The 14,417-nt window shown below is 42.0% G+C and overlaps 1 protein-coding gene across 5 annotated transcripts in view; it reads right to left on the minus strand.

Annotated features, from left to right (window-relative positions):
• RHOH (ras homolog family member H) overlaps positions 1 to 14,417 on the minus strand; it is a 54,217-nt gene that overhangs the window by 36,678 nt on the left and 3,122 nt on the right. For 2 of the 5 annotated variants that reach the window (XM_072806966.1, XM_072806989.1), the window contains exons 1-2: positions 4,098 to 4,561; positions 947 to 1,032 (exon numbers count right to left, since the gene is read on the minus strand). The gene's annotated coding sequence lies outside the window, so the exon portion shown is untranslated. Of the gene's footprint in view, positions 1 to 946; positions 1,033 to 4,097; positions 4,562 to 10,032; positions 10,549 to 14,417 lie in introns of those variants that run through there. The other 3 variants (XM_072806961.1, XM_072806951.1, XM_072806964.1) reach the window with 2 other exon arrangements.

The raw sequence follows: 14,417 nt of genomic DNA on the forward strand, positions 1-14,417 counted from the left end.
CAAGTTATACAAATATATAATGAATAAAGCATAATGCAAAAGAGAGAGAGAGAGAGAGAGCAGGAGGTCTATCTGAGCCAATTAATTCCACTCACCCTCCCCCAATTTGGACAATATTCTCTTCATGCACTTATTCACTAGTGGTTTTTTAACGGGGTCACCTACAACAACTACTCAATTATTTACTAACTCAAACAATGACTGAGTGGCTGACTATACGCAGTTCTCTTGGCAAACATGATGAGAACCATACTGCCTGTTACTTAACCACTCTCTTCCTTGGTTTTCTTTTCTACGAAATGGGGAAGAGGTCACTGCTGACTACAGTGTTACAAGAAATTAAGTATAGAGATAAGAAGGCTCCAATTTACGCTCTAAGAAGCGATTGAGTGTTCTGTAATGTTTTGAAATTTTCTTCCGAAAGTAATTCATTAGTATTCTGTTTTACTGGAAAAGAGAAATGGGTGATTTGGCACTTTCTCGCTTGAGAGCAAATTCTTTTCTTTGGGTTTCCCTGAGTAATAATGAACAGCCTCTACATGTATATAACAGAAGTTTTTAAGTGGCGCCCTACCGCTTGAGTGTTAAAATGTAAATATGGTGGATGAAAACTCTAAATATGCTCACACCTTTAACTCAGTCATCTCACCCTTAGGATTCTCCTAAGAAATAAATTCAAAACAAAGAGGCACCTGGGTGTCTCAGTGGTTGAACATTTGCCTTTGGTTCAGGGCGTAATCCTGGGATCCTGGGATCGAGTCCTGCATCAGGCTCCCTGCAGGAAGCCTGCTTCTCCCTCTGCCTATGTCTCTCCCTCTCTCTGTGTCTCTCATGAGTAAATAAATGAAATCTTAAAAAAAAAAAAAAAAGGAAAATACTTTTGTATGTTGATATTAATCACAACAAAGAGATCATTTTGCCTCATTTCAGGACTTACTAAACTTACCATCTTGGTGCTTGGCATCTTGATAAAAGAGTTCTGGATAAATGACTTTCAAATGCTCACCTATAGAACAACTGCCTCCAAGTCACCTGGGGGAAAGTGTTTGTACTGATTATCACAGATTCTTGGACCAAATCCCAGGGCTGTGATGCGATACATGAGAATTACTAGTTTTTAAAAACTCCCCCAAGTGGTTTTGATGTCCAGCCAGCTTTAGGACCTATGATTCCAGGCCAGAACCAAATAAAACAAATCATCTCTGAACAACTGTTCATATCCAGGGAATAGTACATGTTCGTATGCAAAGCACCAAGAGGTTGCTCGAAGTTTCAAGCAGCTGCTTGAGTTAAATGACTAAAGAGCCACATAGGAGGAGATTTTGTTTCTGGCACCTATCCACCTGCCTCTTGGACACCCTCCTTGGTTGTATTGCCCACCCCAGCATCCTCTACCATCATGCTGCCTTCTGTCATGCTCCACTTTGGCATCCCATCCAGACTTGGGCTCACTCCTTCGCATACACAAAGCCCCAAACTTTCCTCCCTTCTGTTACTAGTAGGGCTCTAGAAGGGAAACAATATTACTATTTGACCAAGGTAATCTGTACATATAATTTAGAAACCCCTGTATAATGAACATATTGACCATATTTGCATTTTTTTTAATGGGATGTTTGTCTCTAGTCTGGAGAGTGAAACAGGAAAGCAGGATGCTTTTCAATCCTGGGTCACCCAAAACCCAAGCATCTAGAACCCATATAAGCACTTTGGGCACTCTTTGTCAAAATAGTCAATGAATAGAAATAGATTTTTGGCTATGCCTTGCTAGCACAAAAATTAAAATACCATAAAATTAAATAATTTAATTTAAGCTGGACAAAGAAGAGCCACCCTCTGCCCCTAATGCCAAAAACGCCTCTAAAATTCCACCCAAAGCATTCAGGGAGCAATCTCAGGCCCAGATGTTCACAATTAACACAGCAGTGACTAAGAGAGTTGTCTTATAAGTCCAACAACCAGACATGGAAAGGCTTAAAAAATCAGTTTCTCATCTTGTTTTCCTTTTTTCATATACATTATTACTATAAAATAGCCAGCCATGTGCTTATTCCTTACTTAGGGGTCAAAAAACATTAATTTCCAGCTTTCATCCATTAGCCCCATTTTCCTTTGAAAGGAACACTGGCATTAAAAGAGTCCCTTTACAGATATCTTGTTCCCAACCAGGGACCATATCATCTTCACTCTCGTATCCCCACCAAGTCCTTAATAACAATTACAATAGCTGCATTTCTTGACAGTTTATTTTATACCTGGCACTAGGCTAAATGCTTTACATATTTTTTATCTCAATTTTATCCTTACAACAACTCTGACATAGGTATTTTCAGTTATTAAAGCTACTTTACAAATACTTGCTTTTAATCTGAGGATTGAAGAATGTGTGTCTGAGGTTCCTACAGCTCAGAAGCAACAGTACCGGATTCAACACAAAGTAATCTGGCTCCAAAGTCTGGGTTCTGGTTCACTAGACTGTATTTTTGTTATTAGATGGATGCAAAGTTTTCACAGTTCAGGTTAAAAAGTACCAGCTAATCTATAACATCTCATTCAGATATGCAAAGGAAACAACACATATTTCGTGGAATTTTTGGACTGGCTTTTGAAGACTAGAAACTCGCTCTGTCAACCAACTCATCCTCCCAAGAGGAAGGCCACTTTAATACTGGGTGATTGACATGTAATAACCAGAAATGGAGGTCACAGGAGCCCCCAGCCACACGAACTTTTCTCCATATAAATGGTGTAGTAAGGGAAGACAGTGGGGGGAAGACAAGTGGAAGATCACACACGTGGAGATGAATAAAGTAGCCCCAACATGAAGCGGCAAGGATCTCTGGGCTCCCTGTCACCTGGAATTCTGTGCGAGCTGTGAAAGCTGAGGAGAGGAACCTGATGGCATAAAAAGACCAGAACGCTATTGAAAGGCATCTGTTCTGCTCAGCAGCCTCTCAGAGTCCTCTGTAACCCATCTACATCTGAATATTCCAAGCTTATTTCCTGAAAATGTGTAAAAATAAACTTTCTTCTTTTGGGGGCCAGTCTCCTCAACTGGACTGCTCATCCCGTCGATACCACCTTTGTGCCTTTACCCATACAGTCCTCCTGTTGAATTAATCTCCCCTTTCTCCACCTGCTCAAATCTCATGTCCTTCCAAGGCCAGGTCTTCCAGGCCCACTCTAGCTTACCCTCAAACCCTCTTCTTGGAACTCCTATAACTTACAGCCCACATCATCCCAGTATTCACTCAGTTCTCATCTTGCTCTGCTTCCTAAATTTTACTTCTCACCACAGTTACTAGACTCTAAGTTCCTTGTTCCTTCGGGTAGAGAATTCCTCATATGTCTTTTATATCCTCCACAGCAGTAGCTTGGAATCAATAAGTGATTATTGACTATTTGTTGCTTGTTTGAATATTTCAATGGCAGCTTTAACTTAGGAAAAGCTCCTAAAACTAGTGGTTTCTCTAGCTTTATTTAGCTATATAATCCAGGCTATGGATGATACCTCACAGCATGTCTCCGAATCAAATCCCCTCAAAAACTTAATTTAACTTAAAAATAAATCCGTATGCATCATATACCACTTGTAGAAAGAGGATTTGAGTATTGTCCATAGGTGAAACAGACGAACTAGGAATCCCAGATCCAAATCCTCATCATCAGGATTTTGGTTGGTTTCTTTTCTGATTTAGAAAATTTTAAAACTCTTATTTGTATAACTGAAAGGATCTTTACATTTACTTCTCAAGCATAGGGTGATATTTAAACTACCCAAATATTTGAATTCAGTTACAGTCACAAGCATTTGGATTCTCTAGGAGAATATCTGAAAAAAACAAAAGCCAACTATTATAACTTGTAACATTGAAAAAACTATATGCATCTTGTTAGCATGGCGGGGGTCGGGGGAGAGTTGGATACCAGAGCAAGTCCCCTTCCCTCCTTAATATGGTTTCATACTTTACAACAGGTAGCACAAGATAATTACTGTGTTTAGCCCAGAGTAAAAACTAAATACACTGGAGAGCTTTCTTTTTAAAGAAGGAAAATTTTTAAAGAAGAAAGTATTTTTAAAGAAGCCAAAGCCTTACCTATTGTAGAATGCCGAAGATGTTTCTTGACACGAAAATGACTGACTCCGGATGTCAATTTGTTCAATGCAGGTAAGTAAACGCAAAAGCTGTCCAAGCCCTTTTACTGTTATGATTTCCTTCTGGGATCAACTTTTTCTTCCTCCCCAAGAATATAACTGTTACACTTTAGAAGAACTAAAAATATAAGAGGTGAGCTGGAAGAGAATTCAACCCAAGATGGTTGAGTTTAGTGTGCTCAGTGACTGAGGTGGCAGGAACCATCAGAATGTGACGAGTGAGATTAGCAAGTTCCTGTGCATAAGTCAATTTCCTGTAGCTGGCTTCTCTGAAGAGGGGATTTCATTTGTGTGGGTTTACCCGTGTGTGTGTGTGTGTGTGTGTGTGTGTGTGAGCGTCTGTGCACTCGCACGTGCATTTCTCTCCATGACAATATGAAAACTTGCCGAAATAAGAGGCCTCTCCATTTCCCACCAACAAATCACCAATGTAAAACTGAGGAAAGGAAGAATGAAAAATCCAGATGATTCCTTAAGGAAGTGAAAGCAAGCAGAAAAAAAGGGGGAAAAAAAAGTGTCCACCTCTCTAACTGGTCTTAGTTAATTTCAACTTAGGGGAAAAAAGCACCTTAGAACATACACATCAACTTGGGGAACATACCAACTATGGAGGGAAAACAGTAGGTGGATGGTTTGTTTTTCTTTGATTTATTAATAACTATCAAACAATAATTTAGAAAGAACTGACTCAGCCAGAGTGAGAGCTCAAGCAGCACCACCAGGAATTCACCCTTTTTTGGACCAGCACCTGTGTTATGAGGTAGGTGACTGAGTCGTTTTCAGACTCCTCACAGTTTCATTATTTGCCTCCAAACACAAATTTACTTTTTTTTTTAACTTTTGTGCAATCCAGGTGTGTAGAGACCATCTGCATGTAGATTATGGTGAGATTGCCTAGACCAACAAATTTAACTTTCATGATATGCTCACAATGCCCCATGCCTCAAATCCTTGAAATCTTAGTGAAAATCTTAGTCAAAATATCTATGTGCCGTGAAGATAAAGCAAACTCCATTCAAGTCAACAGCTACCTGTAGAGCCAGTAATTTTGTGTAGGATTTGGTGCCGGGTGCTGAAGTAGGTGAGAACACAGAGATCAGCAAGGTGCATCTCTCACTCAGAATGGTTAAGATCAAGGGAAGGAGAAGGACATGCACACAAAGGAGGTGCTCTGAATCAGGATTTATTTATAGATCTCACTGGAAAAATCCTGGGACACAGGAGTCAGGTCAATGGGAAGTGTATGCAACCGTTTACCAGTTAAAATAGCCCCTGAGCATTGACGTAGATTCTCTTGTAATATTCCGAGGAGCCTCACTGACTTCCAGGAGACCCCGCAGACCAGTAGCATCATTTGAGGATTATCCTCGTCATTGTAAATTCAGGAAACTGTTATGTGTCTGACACTGTACACTGAACACTGTTCACTGTACACTGAAGAAAAAGCACAGAGACCAAGACAGATATATTTGCTGTCCTCACAGCACCTATGTCCTAGTTGGCGGGGGAAAACTGGGGAGGGGGGAGGGCAGAAGGCAGGGAGTGGGGGTGGAGGCTAGACTAAACCATTCAAATAAATGTAATAATTACAAATTGTAATGATTATTACAAAGGAAGCAGAGAAGAAGCTAAGCTAAACAGCAAGACAATCTCTATGTCCTACAAGTAGTCCAGGAGGGCCTCTTTGAGAAGCTAACTTAAATTTAAGCCGAGACCTGCAACCATGATTCTCGGCCCCAGCTAAAAATTAGAATCATCTGGGAAGTTTTTAAAAAACAGCAGTGCCTAGACTCCACCCCTAGAGATTCTAGTTTAATTTGTCTGGGTTGGAGCCTGGGTGTTAATATGCCTCCCGCCCCCCACCCCGGCCCCCATCAGCCTAACATGCCGCTGCTACTCTAATAATGAGAAGGAGAGGCCTGGAGAGAGTGGGAGGAAGGACCTTCCAAGCAGAGGCACTTGTATGTGCAGAGTCCTTGAGATAGGAAAGAGTTTGCCATGTTCCAGGGAGTTGAGGAGGACTAATATGTCTAGAGTGCGGCAGTGGCCGGCCTAAATGGTGCAAGGTGAGCATTCTCAGAGAGGGACACACACTCACTAAGCCCATAAGAGGTTATTACGTGAACCCAAGTGTTAATTTGCCAACGTGCAGTAAGAACTCAATTTGCCAGGCGAGATCCTTGAGCTCTCTGACAAGTGCCTTATTCTCCGTGGAAAGCCAGATCACCGTCATGATATCATTAGGTAAGTGGAACATAGGGGTTGTGCATCCTTTAGTCACCTCTGGTTTTGTTCATCAAAAGATTTAGGGCAGCTTGTAAAGATACATACACCTTAGCAAAATAAAACCAATAAAAAAAAATGAGAAATGAAAAGATGACGCCAAGAGAAATGAAGACAAAAATTCTAAAACCAGAGGTGAGGTTGGTGCAGAAAATAAATGCCATGTGGTTCTAAGCTTTCAAGCAACCATACAAGATGTCAAATTCTACCACATAAAAAATCGAGTGCTCCGTCAATAAAATGACTGTGCTGCTCAGGATGCTGAGACTAGAGGGAAATGTGGCCTCTGGATCCTCATAGAGAGGACGTCCAGGCTGAAATGAAACACTGTCCTTACACTAAACCCCGCCAGCAACAAGTTTTGTAGGGTGGTCCCTTACGCTGTTTCTCCATGTAGGCTGATTTCATCTCCCGAAAGAGTTGACGAAATGCAATCCCAGGGCGCAAGTAGGGGAGGGTGTGCCGGAAGGCGGTGGTTAATACAGGGTGCACGGGCCCTCACGCTGCGGGAGGCGCCAATTTAATGCAGAGATGAAGATCAATTTCAGACTTTCTGTAGAAAATGGGGGCTAGAAGAGTTTTTTCATTCAATCTTCTACAAGATTGGGGGCGGCAAAGAGTTCAAAATTGGTCACACTTCCAGCAAGAGACCCAGGGGCTTTCTGTGCCCTCGTCCCTTGAGACAGCAAGGGAGTCAGACAAGGACAGCCACCTGCATGGACAGTCCCTTCTCCACCTGTTGTAGAAGGTGAGACGAGACTCTGCCCTTTGAGACACAAAGCCAGAGGTGCCAGGTAGTCCCAGTGGCTCAGAGGGTTGGTGCCGCCTTCAGCCCAGGGCGTGATCCTGGAGACTGTGGATCAAGTCCCACGTCGGGCTCTCTGCATGGAGCCTGCTTCTGCCTGTGTCTCTGCCTCTCTCTCTCTGTGTGTGTGTGTGTGTGTGTGTGTGTGTGTGTCTCATGAATAAATAAATAAATGAAATCTTTAAAAAAAAAAAAAAAAGCAAGAGGTGCCACAGGCAGAGGCCTCGGGCCTTATACATTTTCTCCACCAAAGGGAACACGTGAACTCCCAGGGTCAGGCTAGGTGGGGTGTGTCCGACGGTCCAAGCATTCCCACTGCCTCCTGGATGGTGCTGGGAAGGGCATTGCTGTGTCTGGTTGCGAGACTCCCCTTTGACTCAGGGCTCCCTGCCTGACCTCTTTTCCTCTGATGGCCTGGCTCCCTGTGTGTACGGTAATTGTCATTTCTGGTGTTCTCGTGTAGACTTTGTGCTTCCTCCTGCTCCTGATATGACAAAGTTTCTCCTTTAGCCTCTTCCACACCTTTCATCTCCACATACAGTTTAATCCCAGAGGGGGTTTTCTTGCTGGGGGTGAGAGTGGGTTGGGGAGAGGAATCTAAGTTTCTTCCCTTTCTGGAAATCTCTCTTTTTGGTTCTCTCCCAATCTCTCTCTGTGTTTCCGTATCTCTCTCTCTCTCTCTTTCTCGATTTCTCCCCCTCATTTTGTTAATAGACAGGGGTAGTATTGAGGGGTGGAAGCAAATGACTTAAAATACGTGTACATACCACATGCTCACAGACACACACACACACACACACACACACACAAACCTCTCGGAGTGTCTGTTCTGATGCTACATAATCCAGCCTTGGGACCGAGGTGGGGGGAGATCCTAGGGAATTCAGAGTGGTGGGCAGGAAGGAAGCCAGGGGCATGGGGTTCCTGGTAGGGAACTGTCCCTTGTTATAAGCCATAGTCTGGGATCCTACTTCCCATGAGCTGCTACACCACCCAAGCTGCCACTGCCAGAGCCCCCACCAAACAAGCCTTGTAAAGTCCACTTCCAAGGCCCTCAAGGGGCCTGGCCTTGCTCCCTGGTGTATCTCAGGCATGGACTCGTCAGTCACGCAAGAACCATTTGCTGAACGAAGACATATTCTCTCATCGAAACCTTGCAGTAGCTCTAAGTGGTAAACATTTTCAAATATGTCTTATGGCCAAGGAGTCCTCAGCTGGTTGAAGAAACTCTGGCCTATGAAACACGGAACAGAGATTTACCCCATCCAGCTGTCCTGATGCTTCACCCCGCTGTCTACCCACGGAGGGAGCTGGGCCACTGTGGGGAGGGAGAGGCAGCCAGAGCCCCCGAGGGCCACAAGCCCATTTTATGTCTCCTGGGTGCTCGTCTGAGATTCCCAGGCAAACACAATCCGGTAAAGATCAGGATCTGCTTTCTCAAAATACCTTCATTTGAAATGCCCTCTGATTTGGTAGAAGCACAGTCTGTTTTCTCCTTAATGGTGTCTGTCCTAAGAACAAGGACCTCTTTTACTGAGGATTTTTATGTACATAATAAGACAACCATCTGTGTACCCTGGACTCATGCATAAGTGGTATTCTTGCCCATTGCCAAGGCGCTTTGCCGTTTATTCCAAAAAGAACCCTTAATGACAGTGATAATCATAGCAAATAGTAAAATCTCAGAAACCTTGCGACACCAATCATTTACTAAACTATTTCTACCCTGGATTAGTAAGATGTCTCCCCCTTCTTCTTACTATTAACTTATTAACTGAGATGATTTAGATTTAGTGGGTAGCTTTTAATGTTTACACAGACCCTCACCTGTGATATGCTACCTAATAAGATAAAATATTGCACTGGATTCTGGAGATGGAAAATATGTATTAAAACCTCATCTGAATGCTTTGAAACCTAGGGCATTAGTCATATTGTGATTATTCTTACCCAGCTCCCCATTGTGTGATAACTGTATTAAACCAAAACACACGTTCCTTCTGATTGAAAGATTTCACGAAGGGGATTGTAAAATGTTAGCCCTTTGTAAGAGAAAGAGCTTAATTCTGATGTAAAGACATGGGAGCAAAATACATTCCTGTAAAATGCCCTTTAAAATTCTAAAATTAAGATATCTTAAAATGCCACCAGCTTGGAAATCACATGAACAATTTCTCCTTCACCCATCTTAACTCCTTATAAACAACAGCCGCCCTCCCCAGATAAGAATATCATCTCAAGCATCTTCTAGCTCCCCTCTTATTGCCAGAACCATCATTTCCCCCGCTGTTCTTCTCATCATTTATCTTCTCTTCGACTGTTGTAATGTAACACGCTGCTCTTGTTTAGCGCATATAAGGTTTTTGGGATTGAGCTGCCAATTTTTAACCGGGTTTGTTTGCTCTGTATAACTATGTGGATCTAGCAAACATTTATATCCTGGTTCTTTTTATTGCAGAGCCATAACTCAGAATGATGCAGGCTCTTGTTGCAGAAGATGATAGCACCCAAAGTAGTCATTCAAGCTGTGGCTGTAAAGCTATGGTACTTTTCTTTCTTTACCTGTCAGCCTAGGGCTGATGTAGTCAGATGACCATTACCCTTCAAAGCAGTTGCTTGGCAGTTGAGGCACTTTCCCAACACTGCAGGCATGAGTCAAAGCACTCTGAGAACCTTTGTACAATATCCTTCTGACACGGGTTAGTAAATTACAAAAAGAAAACCAGAATCACTCCACGCTGCTCACAAGTGTTTTTAACTCCAAATATAATCTGCCTTGGTCACCCACCTTATTCACTGGATGAAGCTCCAAAGGGCTGTCTCCCCAAATCACATCCACCCGAAAAGGACAAAGGCTTGCTATCATTGAAGAAATGTAAAGTAATGTGCCTCGGGCTCAGAGAAAATCCAGAAGACCAGCTTGAAACATGATGTAAGAGCAGCATCTTTGGGTCAAGTGCATTAAACTCCCAGGGGACCCGTGCAAAGGGCACAACATTCACTCTGATGTCGAAATTCTGATTTGTTTTAAAAAGAGGAAGAAGAAGGCCATCACCACTTCTTCTCACATTCATATTTTACTCGTTGCCTTGATAGGGATCTTCAGTTTGGGCACAAACATCACAGGGTAACTGCAACTCAGCACACCTGCTCAGAGCGGGGGTTGCTCTGAGCAAATGCTCAGAGCAAATGTTTCAGTTATAAGGCAGAGACCGATGAGTGCTAACTTGCCATCTCTTCAAAATAACAGATCTCCCGCACAGTTCTGGAAGGAACAAGTTAAAGCCTGCACCCCGGGGGCAACCTGAAATGTCAGAGAAAGTATACATTTGAATTCAGACAAAGCAAGATTCAAATCCCATCTCCATTTAATTGCAAGGATAAGGCCCTGATCTTCCCGTCTGGAAAGTAGGTATAATAATATCTATCTTAGAAGGATTTTATTAAAAAGCTGTTGAGTCCTTGAAATTTAGTAGACGCTCATTACATGCTGGCTATTATTAGCCACACCTGTTTTGCACTTTCGCCTTCTGGAGTGTATCTCCTCCACCCCATCTCCTCCTTGAATAACAAGTGTTAAATTTCATCATTTGAGAAGCTTTGCCAGTGCCCAAATTCTGGTTGATAAAGTCATACAACCTTACATATCATGCATAGGATTCTCACGTCATGTGTTTATTGTCTCAACAGTTTAAAGGAATCTAGAATTTTTAAAATGTAATCTACTCCCACCAGGGGCTCAAACTCACGACCCCGAGATCAAGAGTCACATGCTCTATCAACTGAGCCAGGCACCCTAAAGATCTAGAAGTTTTAAAATCAAGTTCTTAACAGTACTTTATGCTTATGCATAATTAGAAAATCCCAGAATCTTCAGACAGACCTTCTGAGGTCCTCTGTTCGTACACTACAAACTCCTTAAGTGAAATTTGTCCCTTCTTTTCTCATTCAACAAATATTTATTGAACACTTGCTCCACTATTTATCAAGCACTATCCTAGGCCCTGAGGAGACAGCAGTGAACAAGAACAACCACAAAAATAAAAGAGCCTGCTCTCTTGAGTTTGCATCTACTGGAGAGACTGGCAATGAACATGATAAATTAGTAATAGACTATGTTCCACTGTGCTAATTATTAGGAAGAAAAATAAAGCAGAAAAGAGGGATAGAACGCTTGGACGAGGTGCATATCCAAATACGAAATTCAGGAAAGTCCTCACAGAGAAGAGGAAGGAGGTAAAGTCTGTTTTTTAAAATACCCAATAGTGATTTTAATGTTCAATGGTCCTTAACATCAGCATCCATACCCAGGTTTAATGAGCATTTGCCTTCTGCTCGTTGCTGGAAGCCCTGCTTCCTCATGTGCCTGCAGTGGGGTGGAGGAGCCAACTACACATCTTTGGGAGGAGGTCCATCCCAACTAGAAGTAGGGATCTTGTGGGTGCTCACCTCTTGGCCTCGGCCCTCCACTGTGCTTACTTCTCTCAGCTTTCTGCCCTTTCTGACTCTGCTCTGAATCCTTGCAAGTCATTTCATGATGGACTGTTGACATCTAGAAAGATATATGACCAAAGCTAAATACCTAGTGGAAAGTTTCAGGGTGGTGGGAACTTTTCATGACAGTGCCACAAAGCTGCATTGGCCTTCAGCTTACTATGCTCTCATGCTCCTTTTAACCCACTCATGATAATAATTTAAGAACAACAGTCACACTTGGCCTACTATTTACTGAGCATTTAACATGTTCCAGTGAAATGCTTTATGTGCTTTTTTTTTTTTTTTTTACTTAATCATCCTAACAAGTATGAGGTAGGTACCATGGTTATCTCCATTTGCAGAGGAGGAAACGGAGGCAGAGAAAGCTTAAGTATCTGGTTCAAGATTGCCCAGGCAATAAATGGCATGACCTGGTACCATAAATCACTTTTGCGATGGTAGTCAGTTGAATTTTGCCAGTATCTTCAGTATCCGTAATGACAGGATACATCTATATCACTTAAATATTAGTTCTCAGTCAGGTCTCTCACATCAGATGGCTACCCCAGGCTGGTAGCCAGCCTGTTTGCCTGGATTCTACATGCCTTATTGAAAAAGATTGATTTTTCAAGAGTTGTCATTATTCTCATCCAAAAAAAAAAACAGAAGTATTTTCCTTTGCCCTCTCAATGTTCCTTGTGCTTTTAAAGAATGGTTCTTTGCTTCTTTTGTCTTTTCCAAGAATGCCTCTCATTTCCTGCTTTTTTGTGTATAGGCATGAGTTTTGGACACATTCATTTTTAGATGCTATTTGTATTAGCTGTCACCACTCTATAAACAGGCCAGAGAAATTTCAGGCACTACTAAATAGTGGTGCTGACAACGTGAAGGACAAATGTAAAAATGTCTTCACCTGCACTCCCGAACAAAGTTCTGGAAGTGGTTACAGATACGCACTGATATATAAAAGAGACTTGGTTCTGTCTTCTGAAAATCACACAAACTAGAATTGATAGGGCTTGTTAGTTCATAATTTGAACAGGTGGTTCTCTTCAATGAATAAAATGAATCTTACAGGAACAAGTAATGAACACAAGGAATTCAGGATATGTTTGTTATGAGCTGAAAATAAGATGACCAGTGGTGTTTTAATTACATATAGCAGTTGCACAAAGACCCAGTTTGTATGTAGATTTTTAGCTTTGAATGAATGTAGTCCCATGTTTTTGTTCTTAAGATACCATTCTCGGGATCCCTGGGTGGCGCAGCGGTTTGGCGCCTGCCTTTGGCCCAGGGCGCGATCCTGGAGACCCGGGATCGAATCCCACGTCGGGCTCCCGGTGCATGGAGCCTGCTTCTCCCTCTGCCTATGTCTCTGCCTCTCTCTCTCTCTCTGTATGACTATCATAAAAAAAAAAAAAAAAGATACCATTCTCTCACTAAAAATGGACACCTGGGTGGTTCAGTCAGTTAAACATCTGCCTTTGGCTCAGGTCATGATCCCAGGGTCCTAGGACTGAGTCCCAGGGTGGGCTCCCTGCTCAGCGGGGAGTCTACTTCTCCCTCTCTCTTTGCCCCTCCCCCCTTCTCATGCTCTTTCTCTCCCTCTCTCTGAAATGAATAAAGAATCCTTTTTTAAAAATGGTTGAAAAGATCAACTGGGGACCTCTTTAACCTCTCCAGAAAGTAGCATATTCCTTAAGCTGGTGTTTACTTCAGTAAAAAATTCTATATTTGACCTGTTAGCAAATCTGGAATTATTTGGCCCAAGCTTTGGGAGACCAGATTCAGATTAACGTATTCCTTCTTCCTTACCGATTAACTTCTTGTCTTAGAAATACCCACTGCTCAAATGATAAATGTTGAGCCAACTAAGCAAAAATGGTGAATTCCATTCACTTTATTACTGATGCAATATTCACGGAGAGAACTAGCTTGAAACATCTTCGTGAAAATTTGTACTTATCTAAAAAGTGCAATTAGGTCCATAGATTAAAAAAAACAAAACATCGTGTCATCCAGCTGAGACTTGATGCCAGTTAGCATTGCTTATCTGGAAAAATAGTCATAGGTACAGTGAAAGAGAGACAGATGTGTGCAGTAGACTCAACAACTTTCTTCTGGAAGGTACTACTTTAATTCCTTTGCTTCTAGTGGCTCAGTCTAAAGAAGGAAGCAATTTCAGGTCAGTATAAATAAAAATATATATAATGAAATGGGAAGGTACTCACAATATGACGTTCAATAAAAAGAGCACAATACCAAATTTGAATTTGAATTCAACTTACTATATACACATATGCAAGTGTTAATTAGACGTAACCTCTGGATAACAAGACACAAGTGATTTTTATGTTTTCCTTTTTCCTTTCTATATATCCCAAATTTTCTATAATAAGCATTTATCATTTATGTAGAAAAATCGTTGCTGTTGTTTTTGTCTGCATTGGGCAAGTCTACCCAAGTTTTCTCCAAAGACCCTTGTCACTGCTTCAGCAGAAATGTGTTTTGCATAATACCCAGTGATTTTATAGCAGTTGATTCTCAGAGGACAATTACTGAACCACAGCTGAACCTTGCGAAGTCATCTTCCTCATCACTCATTCTACAGGGTCATATTTAGACGATTCCAACCAGATGCAAATTCCACTTCCTTGCGGTCTCCAAAAACAAGGGATTCCAGAGGTTTTTGCACTA

This window comes from Canis lupus, chromosome 2, assembly GCF_048164855.1.
Source record: "Canis lupus baileyi chromosome 2, mCanLup2.hap1, whole genome shotgun sequence".
NCBI lineage: Eukaryota > Metazoa > Chordata > Mammalia > Carnivora > Canidae > Canis > Canis lupus.